An 11,513-nucleotide genomic window follows, 5' to 3' on the forward strand; every position below is an offset into this window, starting at 1 on the left:
TCTTGGTTGGATTTGCACTCCATAGCCAAGAGTGTTGGTGTAGGCTATCAAACTCTACTTGCTTGGAGAAGGAGAGGGATCTCTTGCACTTTGCACAATGCATAATGAGTGTGTGTGTGTGTGTGTGTGTGTGTGCACGCGCGCGCGCGTGAGTATACCTTGCAAGCAAGTCCTCTTCTTGCTTTGGGTGACCCCCTCTTCTAGCTCATGCTTGAAGCTCATTGGCTCATGCAAAGCCTAGCCAATCACAAGCTTGGGTCATTTCTAGCAATAGGGGTAGTCTTGGAACAAGTGTCCCACTTTCCCCTTTGAGAGAGAGGACTTGATAAATTCAAAAACAATTAGATAATTCAAGTAATTTATCATTGGACCCCTTTTAAGCTTGGCCAATAGGATTCAAGAACCTCATGGAGGTAACATGGGTAGGAGCTTAACATGTGTCCTTGGTGCCTCTTAAGGCTTGGAGTTACCTTGAGTGTGCGTGTGTGTGTGTGTATGTGTTCTATCAGTAGCCCGTACAATATGGTCTTGCCCCCTCTTATGTACGGATCCTTTTGACTTTAGGTGCTCAAGCACCTTACTCATCAAGCATGGCCAAGCACTTCTAGCTTGGGGGTGTTCCTACAAGCATATCAAGCAAGCACAACATGCACCTTAGTCATTCAGTAGGACAAGAACCTCAAGCACCTTAATCAAGCATGACAAGTACCTCAATCACCTCAAGCAGGACAAGTACCTCAAGTACCTCAAGCAGGACAAGCACCTCGATTTGGGTTGGGTTCCCACCTCAAGCTCAGCCCTAGCTTACCTAAGGTCAAAGGACTTTTACACACATTATTGGAGGTCTTCAATGAATCTCACCCTAAGGTCTTATGCTACATTGGTTAGCCTTGCTCTTTGATAGACCATCTCTCATTTGGTCCCCTTTACCATTGGCCCCATGTTGAAATAGATCTATAAGCACATGTCTATATCTTAACCCTTGTTCCTGTTTATTCTCCCACATTAAGTGATCAGTTTAATATGAGAAAATAATTTTGGTTGATTAGATATTAGATTTTATGACATTGAATGTTCTTAGAAAACCATCATCTCAATGACATTGAATGTTCTTAGATTTTATGACATTGAATGTTCTTAGAAAACCATCATCTGCTGATGTGCGAACTCGGCTATAGCATATCTCTGAAGCCTTGTGTGTTCAAGTGTGTGTATATGTGTCAATGAGTGGTTGATAAACGTGCGTGTGAAGCATAGCGTGTATATGTGTGTGGGGGAAGGAATGCAGTATGATCTACATACCCCGCAGTGCATGTGTATTTTTAGTTGATATGCAGGCATAGCGGAGATATAGAAAGCGAACACTATTAGCTCGCAGAATGAGAAACAAGTTGTGACTAGAGAAGGGCCGAAAGGGAGAAATAGCCTACATTAATAATCAATGTGTGTGTGGGTGGGGTATATATCTTGTAGAGAGTTTGTACAACCAACAATTACAAGTGGTCATCATTAACAGAGAGCATGTGAGCTAGCAAGCTACCAAAAAAAATTATAAGTCGTCATTTACTAAGAGTGGCCGATGTCACATATGATGTCTGAACATACTTGTAAGTAGCAAAGATGGTCCCAAGCCAAGCCACGGTTATAAAATCTTTGAGATGGAGTGAGAGAATGAAAGATGTACCTTCATCAATGATGTGGGTGGTATGTGGGTGGCCACTCTTAAGCATGTGTAGTGCCTTAAATGATGCTTATCCACATCCCCATGAGGTAAAAATATATATAGTCTCGTTTAAACAAAAGTGTGTGTGTGTGTGTGTGTGTGAGAGAGAGAGAGAGAGAGAAAGCAACTAGCGGTAGTTTTTGCTCTTTGTGTGTGTACTTTGTGGATGTGTGTGTGGGTGTGTGTGTATGTGAGGGAGAGATATATATAACACGGTATCAAATATGCAGGTTGACTGTTGTGTGTGTGTGTGTAGCTATTTTACTTATATAATAAACATAAATGAACTTTTAAGTTCAAAAGACAGCTGGCTTTAGACAAGTGACAATGATTAGTACAAAAACAACTCAGTCTTAGAATTATTTTTGTACATTGCTATAGCATTGAGGTCTCATTCTAGTGTAGAAGTACAATAGCTGATCTAAAAATTATCTTTCAAGAGGTGGTAAGAGCATGTGGTGTCAAGGACAGACATTTGCTTCAAGCCAAAAAAGTCCAAGAGAGGATAGAGTCCTAACCTGCATCCATTCAAACAAGACAACAAATACGATAGCCTTGAGTGTGTTTTATAGGTGTCAATGGACTATATTAGCTGTTATCCATGTCCAACTTACAACTTTTTTAACTTTAAAACAAATGTCCAAAGAACTCATGTAATCAAGGTTTATTTAGGATTTATTTTAAAATTATTTTGCCTTTTGACTTAAGGAGATAATTATAAATATAATTTTTATATAGCCCCAATTTTTTAATAGACCTTAATAAATATTATTATACATATCATTTTGATGAGAAGGCCACCACCCCTTCTAATCCAAGTGTCTTAATACCCATATTGGCACAGAAGAATCACTCCTTATATAACCTTGCAGACAGTGTCCAATTTTTTTACTCAGTCAAGGAAGTTCAAAAAAGCCCTTTAAAAGTGACCTAATCCTCAGTATTAGACACACATTAAGATATATCTTTGCATACTTTATTCATTAAACTTGGCCTACTTAAATCAAGTAATAAAATGATTTGATGAAAGCCCCTCAATTTGGGTCAGAGATATCCTCATCATACCTTGGCTTTCATCCATAAGTGTTATACCAAAATGAGGAGATTTTGATGAAATTAGGGTTGCAGAGAAACGCACACAGCTTGGAGAAGACAAAGGAAGCTCAAGGCACAAAATAGAGAGTGTATTACTTAGTGTGAAATAGAAAGATAGATAGCCCTAGAGTGATGGGCGTATATACAATGCACGGGGGAAAAAACTAAAGAGGGGAAAAATGCCTCGGCGGTCCTAATGTGTTCACACACATCACTACCACATGTATATGGTAACAAATCCCCTCTGGAGTGATGCGGTGAATGAGAGCTTCCACATGAGTAAAGGGAAGTGCCATGCCCTAACGACATGATCAGTCTACAAAGGGGAGTAAGCCCAAAGCTTTGCAGAAAGCTTCAAGCTTCTCACGAGACAATGCCTTTGTGAAAAGATCTGCAAGGTTGTCCTGTGTTGGCACATAAGCCAAGCTGATCTCTCCTGCTGAGAGCCTCTCCCTGACATAGTGGTAATGCACCTCAATGTGCTTTGTGCGACCATGAAAAACTGGGTTCCTCGCAAATGTCAATGCGCTCTGACTGTCAGTGTAGATAGTGTTGGCAGTGTCCTGTCCAACACCCAAATCAGCCATAAGGCATCTTAGCCATACAGCCTCAACCGTAGTTGTGAAGACTGCCCTGTACTCAGCCTCACAACTCGAAGTGGCCACAGTAGGTTGCTTCTTGCTCACCCATGATATACATGAACTGCCAAGCATAAACAAAAACCACTTGTGGACACTCGCGTGTCAAAACAACCAGCCCAATTTGAGTCCGAAAAAGCATGTAAGTCTGGTGGCAATGATTCCCCCTTGGGATAAAACAAGCCAAGATGTAAAGTGCCACTAAGGTAGCGGAAAATCCTCTTGACAGCCTGCCAATGCTTAGACCCTGGGCTATGCATAAATCTGCTGACCTATGAGACTGCAAACTGAATATCCGGCCTCGTGTTGCATACATAAATGAGGCAGCCAACAACAATTTAATAAAGAGTGACATCAGCAGGATCACCAGCATCATGTAGACTCTACTTCAAACCTGCTTCCATGGGAGTGGCAATAGGTTTGCAATCCTCAAGTCCAAACTTACATAGCAATGTCTCTATGTAACTTTTTTGACACAAGGCAATACCACCATCACACTGCTTAAACTGTATACCCAAGTAATGATGCAACAGCCCCAATCTTTCATCTTGAAAGTGGCATTCAAATCATCCTTACATTCAGCAATATGTCTCTCATTTGGTCCAGTGATCAACAAATCCTCAACATAAAGAACCACAATGAGAAGTACATCACCCTCACTCTTTGCATACAATGTGCTTTCTGTTGGACTATTACGAAAGCCTCGTTTAACCAAATGAGTGTCATCTTTCTCATACCAAGCACGAGGAGATTGCTTCAACCCATACAAAGCCTTCTTACATCTGCACACTTTGTCCTCTTGTCCTTTTATGACAAAACCGCGAGGCTGCGTTACATAAACTTCCTCAAATATGTCACCATTTAAGAAAGCAGTAACAATGTCTGATTGATGTACATCCCAACCAAAATGAGCTGTCAACGCACATAGAAAACGCATTGTAGTCATACAACAAGTGGGAGCAAAAGTCTCTTCATAATCTATGCCTTTTTTATGTTCATAATCCTTTGCAACAAGTCGAGCCTTATGGCAATTCATCTCACCATCCGGCTTGCGTTTCAACTTGTAATCCCACTTCGTACCAATGTTTTTGTTAGGAGGAAAATCACATAAAGTCCATGTGTCATTTTCTATAGGTGCATCATATTCTAATTGCATGGCAGCCATCCAATTTTTTAAATTTTGTGCTTCATCAAAAGACAAAGGCTCCTCAAAATCATGTAAGCTAGACACAGCCAAAGCATAACAATCTGATGCATAAGATGCATGGTGAGAGCCTGAACGAGTACGACTAGACAAAGGTGCATCCAATTTACTGTCACGCAAAGTGTGCACCAGCCATTTTGGCATACCTCTAGCTTTGCTCATTTTTAGCCCTTTCCTCATCAAGTACATCATGTACATCTACATCAGTAATAGGATGATCTGTAACATTTTCAAAACCCCCATAGGCTGTACATTTGCCTCATTGGAACTTACATCGTATTTCCACCACTGAAAAGAGGCAACAAAGTGTCATAAATGTCCTGTGAGCTTACATTACTGTCTCTAGTACATGACAGCAAGGGCTGAACAGAATCTTCGACAAACACTACATCCCGTGAAACCAGAACACGTTTGCGGATAATACAACCTATAACCTTTGCTTTCAGCACTATAACCAACAAAAATACATTTGATAGCCTTATCATCCAATTTTCTGTTGAGATGTCGAGCTCTACATCTTGAGCTCGCATCCACTACGGGTCTTGGCCGCCCACGGCATTTACTCACTGGCGCGTTAGGTGACCGACATGGAGGATCTCTGCCAGTGATTCTACAGCTGGACTACACTTATAGTGCCAGCCTAGTACGCTTCTAGCGTGTTCACACTTAGTGACCACATGTACATATGTGCTACTTTTCAGCTTTAGCACTTAGTCATTTTGTGCTCTCTTTTTTGTACGAAGAAGAAGAAGCTTTCCATCTCTGTGTGCTTTGTGCCTGTCTTGTGTAGCTCTCTTGTATATTCATTCTTTACATGGTATCAGCGCCTGGTGCAGGCAAGAGAGGCTAAGATAGCAAGAGCATCACAATCCCTTCGTTCGCAATCCACGACCAGATGTCGAAGGCTCCCCGCGCAGCGGAAAAAATTTTAGGGGTTTTTCGTACAAGTTTCTGAACAGGTCTCCAAAGTGCAGTACACAGACATTTACTGTACAAGTACAGTGGTTGTATGTACGCTTGATTGTGGACACTCGTTGAGTGTAGAAAGCGTTACAGGTACCACGATAGCAGGTTCAGCAGATTTGCAGGTTTTTGCAGAATGCATCTATTTTGTCTTAGTGCTTCAAGATGTCTGACGGTTTCAGTCAGATTGTTACTGAGAAGCTTGAGAAAAATAACTACCCTGCATGGAAGTTCAGAATAACAAATTTCCTAAAAGGAAAAGGTTATTGGGACTATGTAGAAGGAGACAATGAAAAGGAACCAGAGATTCCCGAGGCAAATGCTACAGCAGAACAAAGGAAAGCTTTGACGGACTGGCAACAAGGCCAGAGCAAAGTGATGTATTGGCTTTCTATGAGCATCACAGATGGCATGATGGGGTATCTACAGGATGTTGAAACCCCCGCCATTGCATGGAGAAACTTAGGCAGAGTGTTCGAGGTGAACACCAAGGCCAGGAAGCTTCAACTAAAGTCGGAGCTAAATCAGGTTAAGAGAAACAACCTCTCCATCAATGATTATGCTTTGAAGATCAAGAGTATCATTGAGGCTCTTGGATCTATTAAAGTCTCAGTGGAAGATGATGACATTGTCCGTGCATGCTTGGATGGTCTAGGAGATGAGTATGTACATTTCAAGTCTTCCATGAATACAAGAGACGACATCCCCGTGTTCCAAGATTTGATTTCTATGCTTATTCTTGAGGAGAAGAACCTTGACACATCTTCTTCTTATGGCAGAAATAGGTCTGAACAGGCCTTCTATTCTAACTCCAACAAAGGTAGAGATAGAGGTCGTGGTCGAGGCCCAAGGGGTTGTAGGGGCCAATTTCAAGAAGTTCAATCAAATCAAAACAATACAGGTGGCAGGGGAAACCAGTCTCAAGGTAGGGGGAGTCATAGAGGTCGTGGTGCAGGATCAAGCAGGCAGCAACATACTGCAGATAGCAGAGAATGTTGGACTTGTGGTGAAAGAGGTCACATGTCACGTGACTGTCCAAAGGGAAAAGCAAGTGGAAAGAGAGAACATGGCAACTATGCATCTACTAGAAGAGATGCAGATGACAACAAAAACGAGTGCATGTTTGTTATGAAGCATGTAATGAATACTGAATGACTGCAGAGAATTCCACCCAAGATGATGTTTGGTATGTGGATTTAGGTACCTCTAATCACATGACGTCTCGTGGAGAGTGGTTTAGAGATATGCGCAAACCAGATGTGTCAGGCTATGTGTAGACAGGAGATGACACAGCTCACCCCATTGCTCATGTAGGGGACATACCTCTAAATATGAAGAGTGGGAAATCAAAGTACTTAGCAGATGTACTTCATGTCCCAAACATTACAAAGAATCTTGTTTCTGTTGGACAAATGGTTGAGCAGGGTTTGCAGGTTCACTTCAATCCCAATGGCTGTTATGTAGAAGATTTCCAGAATGGCTGTAAGCTGATCACAGAGGGCAAATGTGTGGGAAGAATGTTTACGCTGAATGTAGACATGCCTGAGGTAAAAGCTGCATTATTTGCACAGGGCACAGGTGTTGTGGCTGATGTTGACATTTGGCACAAACGCATTGGCCATGTCAATGAGCAGAGATTGTGCAGCATGCAATCAAAACAGATTGTAAAAGGTTTGCCCAAATTCAAGGTGGATGGTATGCATAAAGTGTGTGCAGCATGGCAGTTTGGAAAACAGTCAAAGGGCTCATTTCCACATGAGCGCAATGTATGTAAAAAGCCACTTGAGGTGGTGCACACAGATGTTTGGGGTCCAACCGATACTGCAAGTATACATGGTTGCAGGTATTATGTCTCTTTCATTGATGACCATACAAGGAAAGTATGGGTCTACTTCATGCATAACAAAAGTGAAGTGTTTGGTCACTTTCAAGACTTCAAAGTCATGATTGAGAAGGAGACAGATATGCAAATCAAGACATTGAGGTGAGATGGAGGGGGAGAGTACTTCTCCAACGATTTTTCGAATTTTTTGCGAATGCATGGTATACGCGGGCAGTTTACATGCAGATATACTCCACAGCAGAATGGGGTCGCAGAAAGGAAAAACAGGCACATTGCAGACGTTGCAAGTGCATTGATGAATGAGAAGAACATGCCTCATCATTTCTGGGCTGAAGCTGTAAATACAGTTGTGTACATTATGAACAGGACACCTACAGTTGCGGTGCATGATGTAACACCTGAGGAAAAGTTTACAGGTACAAAGCCTGATTTGGCACACTTGAAACTGTTTGGCTGCATAGCTTACGTGCATGTACCAGATGAGTTGCATAGGAAATTGGATCCTAAATCAGAGAAATGTATTCTTGTGGGATATTCCCTTGAACAAAAGGGGTACAAGTGCTACAATCCTACTACACGAGAATTACGAGTGAGCAAAGATGTAGTCTTTGATGAGATGAGCAGTTGGTACAGTAATGCACATGGCACTATTGGGGCTGATGTAAAAGATGACGTGGTTGTACAAAATGTGAGGCCACAGTCACAGGTTTTGAGTGGACCACAAGAGTCGTCTTCTCGTGGCTCTGTTGAGAAGCCATGTAATGGTAGACTACGTACGCAGGTTACTCCACCAACAGGTACAGGGAATGTATCACGAAAAGGAAAGGAAAAGGTTGATGAACCTCCCTTTATGGCTGATGCATCATCAGGTTTTTCACATGTAGACATGGATTCAGATGGTTCAGAACAAATTCTTGATGAGGAATTTGGAATTCCGGCTGTTAGGACACCTGGTGTAAGGAAAGTAAAAGAAAATGCTAGAGGGCAAAGGAGTGACCCAGGACCGCGCAGATCTAACAGAGTCAGAAATCCAGTTAAGAAATTGACTTATGATGGGTATCTAGCGCATCACCAAGCCTACATGGCTAAGGTGATACAGGATGTGGAGCCCACATGTTTTGAGGATGCAGTTGGAAATGTGCATTGGGATGATGCAATGAATGAAGAGATGGCTGCATTGGAAGCAAACGACACATGGGAGCTGGTGCCATTGCCAAGTGGCAAGAAAGCTATTGGCTGTAAATGGGTGTATAAAACCAAGCATAAGGCTGATGGTAACATTGAGCGTCACAAGGCAAGGCTGGTCTCAAAGGGTTATGCATAGATGTATGGCATAGACTATGAGGAGACCTTTGCTCCAGTGGCAAAGATGATGACTGTGAGAGCTGTCATAGCAGTGGCTGCATCTAGAGGATGGATTATGCATCAAATGGATGTAAAGAATGCCTTCTTGAATGGTGAGTTGCAAGAGGAAGTGTATATGGATCAGCCACCTGGTTATGTCGATCCAGGTTACCCAGATTATGTATGCAGGCTTCTCAAAGCCTTGTATGGTTTGAAGCAGGGCTCTAGAGCATGGTATGACAGGATTGCCAAGTATCTTGTCAGTATTGGGTTTAGGAGAGCTCATGCTGATCATTCACTCTATGTACGTGAGAGTGATGTGGGGATTGTGGTCATTACCATATATGTAGATGACCTTATTATTGTGGGTGACAATGCTATGGAAATTGACCATGTGAAGGGTCTTCTCAAACAGGAGTTTGAAATGAAAGATTTGGGTGAGTTGCGCTACTTTCTTGGCATTGAGGTGATCAGGACTCCAGAGGGTGTATGGCTGTCACAGAGACAGTATGCTTTGGACATGTTGTCAAAGTATGGTATGGCTGATTGTAAGCCAATTTCTATTCCCTTGGATGTGAATGCAAAGCTGAGTGTAGAGAAGGGTCATGTTGTTGAGGATGTCAAGATGTACAGGAAGATTGTGGGTAGTCTAATCTATTTGACTATCACGAGGCCAGACTTGAGCTACATAGAAGGCTTGGAGAGTCATTTCATGCAGCTTCCGAGGAAGCCACATTTGGATGGAGTACGACACACACTTCGGTATGTGCAAGGGACTCTTGACTACGCATTGTTCTATGCAGCACATGCGCCATTAGCATTGTATGGGTATACAGATGCAGATTGGGCAGGTAGCATTGTTGATAGGAGATCTACGAGTGGATTCATGTTCTCTTTTGGGAGTGTTGCTGTTACTTGGAGCAGTAAAAAGCAGCCTACGGTTGCTTTATCGAGCACAGAGGCCGAGTACAGAGGTGCAGTAGTTGTAGCGTGCAAGGTAGCTTGGCTACGCACATTACTTGAGGACTTGGGAGTGCAGGTGGACCAGCAGATTTTCATCCATTATGACAACCTCAGCAGCATGCAGTTGGCTAGGCACCCAATGTTCCATGCCAGGACCAAGCACATAGAGGTCCATTACCACTACGTTCGAGAGAGAGTGTTGGCGGGCGACATCGACTTGGTCTACGTCAGCACAGAGGAGAAGATAGCGGATATCTTTACCAAGGCCCTCGGAGCTGAGAAGCTTCGACGTTTCCGGACTATGCTTGGACTCTGCGACATGCAGAGCTCGAGGGGGAGTGTTGAGATGTCGAGCTCTACATCTTGAGCTGGCATCCACTACGGGTCTTGGCCGCTTACAGCATTTACTCACTGGCGCGTTAGGTGACCAACACGGAGGATCTCTGCCAGTGATTCTACAGCTACACTTATAGTGCCAACCTAGTACGCTTCTAGCATGTTCACACTTAGTGACCGCATGTACATATGTGCTACTTTTCAGCTTTATCACTTAGTCATTTGTACTCTCTTTTCTGTACGAAGAAGAAGAAGCTTTCCATCTCTGTGTGCTTTGTGCTTGTCTTGTGTAGCTCTCTTGTATATTCATTATTTACATTTTCTACGTTGTGTTTGTGGTACCAAGCATATGCCAAACAGCCAAAAGCACGCATGTGCTCAATAGAAGGCTTTCTATCATGCCATGCTTCATATGGAGTAATAGACTGCAAAGCTTTCGTAGGACACCTGATGGCCTCGAGCCAAAAAGAATGCGGCAAAGCTTGACTTTTGACCATACATCGTGACATTTCCGTCAATGACCTGTTTTTCCTCTCAGCAACACCATTTTGCTGAGGTGTATAAGGCACTGTACATTGGTGTTTTATCCCACGACTAGCCAGAAATGCATTGAATACATGAAACATATACTCCACCCCTCGATCAGAACAGAGGGTGCCCATAGTGCATTTCGGGACATTTTCAGCCATAGCCAGAAATTGTTTGAAGCACATAAAAACTTCAGACTTCGCTTTAAGCGGAAATACTCATGCATGCCTGGAGTAATCATCAATAAAAGTCACGCAGTACAGGTAATTGCCCAAGGACGGAGTTTTCATGGGCCCACAAACATCACTATGCACAAGCTGCAACCTGCATGTGGCCCGAACTGAACCATCCTTGTGGAAACTTAGAACGCTGCATCTTACCCAAAATATAGCCTTCATAAACATGTTTGACAGGTGCTTCAAGAGGCGGCAAGGAAGCAACCATATTAGATATCTGCAAACGCAGCAAATTGAAAAAATTCAGATGACCAAAACATGCATGCCAAAGTTTTGCATCTGAAATAGCCCTTGAATCTGCAACAGCATTTGCAAAATTTTGTCCACACTTGTCATACAAAGTGAGCTTATACATCCCACGACACAAAAGGCTTGATGCAACAATTTCATCACCAAAACTGAGATCATGAACTGTACATCTGTCTACAAGACCAAGTCTAGCAAGTGCGGATACAAACAAGAGATTCTTCTCCCAGCTACATAAAGTGCATCAACAAGTGTGAAGGAACTACCATTTGCAGCAGTAAGCACAATCTTTCCAACTCCCTGAACCGGATAAGAGGCATTGTTGGCACAAGTGACTAAATTCCCATGAGGGACAGACTTGAGAGAGGTAAAAAATTCACGATGTGAGGTAATG

This window comes from Adiantum capillus-veneris, chromosome 12 (assembly GCF_014529385.1).
Source record: "Adiantum capillus-veneris isolate H3 chromosome 12, ASM1452938v2, whole genome shotgun sequence".
In the NCBI taxonomy this organism is placed as follows: domain Eukaryota; kingdom Viridiplantae; phylum Streptophyta; class Polypodiopsida; order Polypodiales; family Pteridaceae; genus Adiantum; species Adiantum capillus-veneris.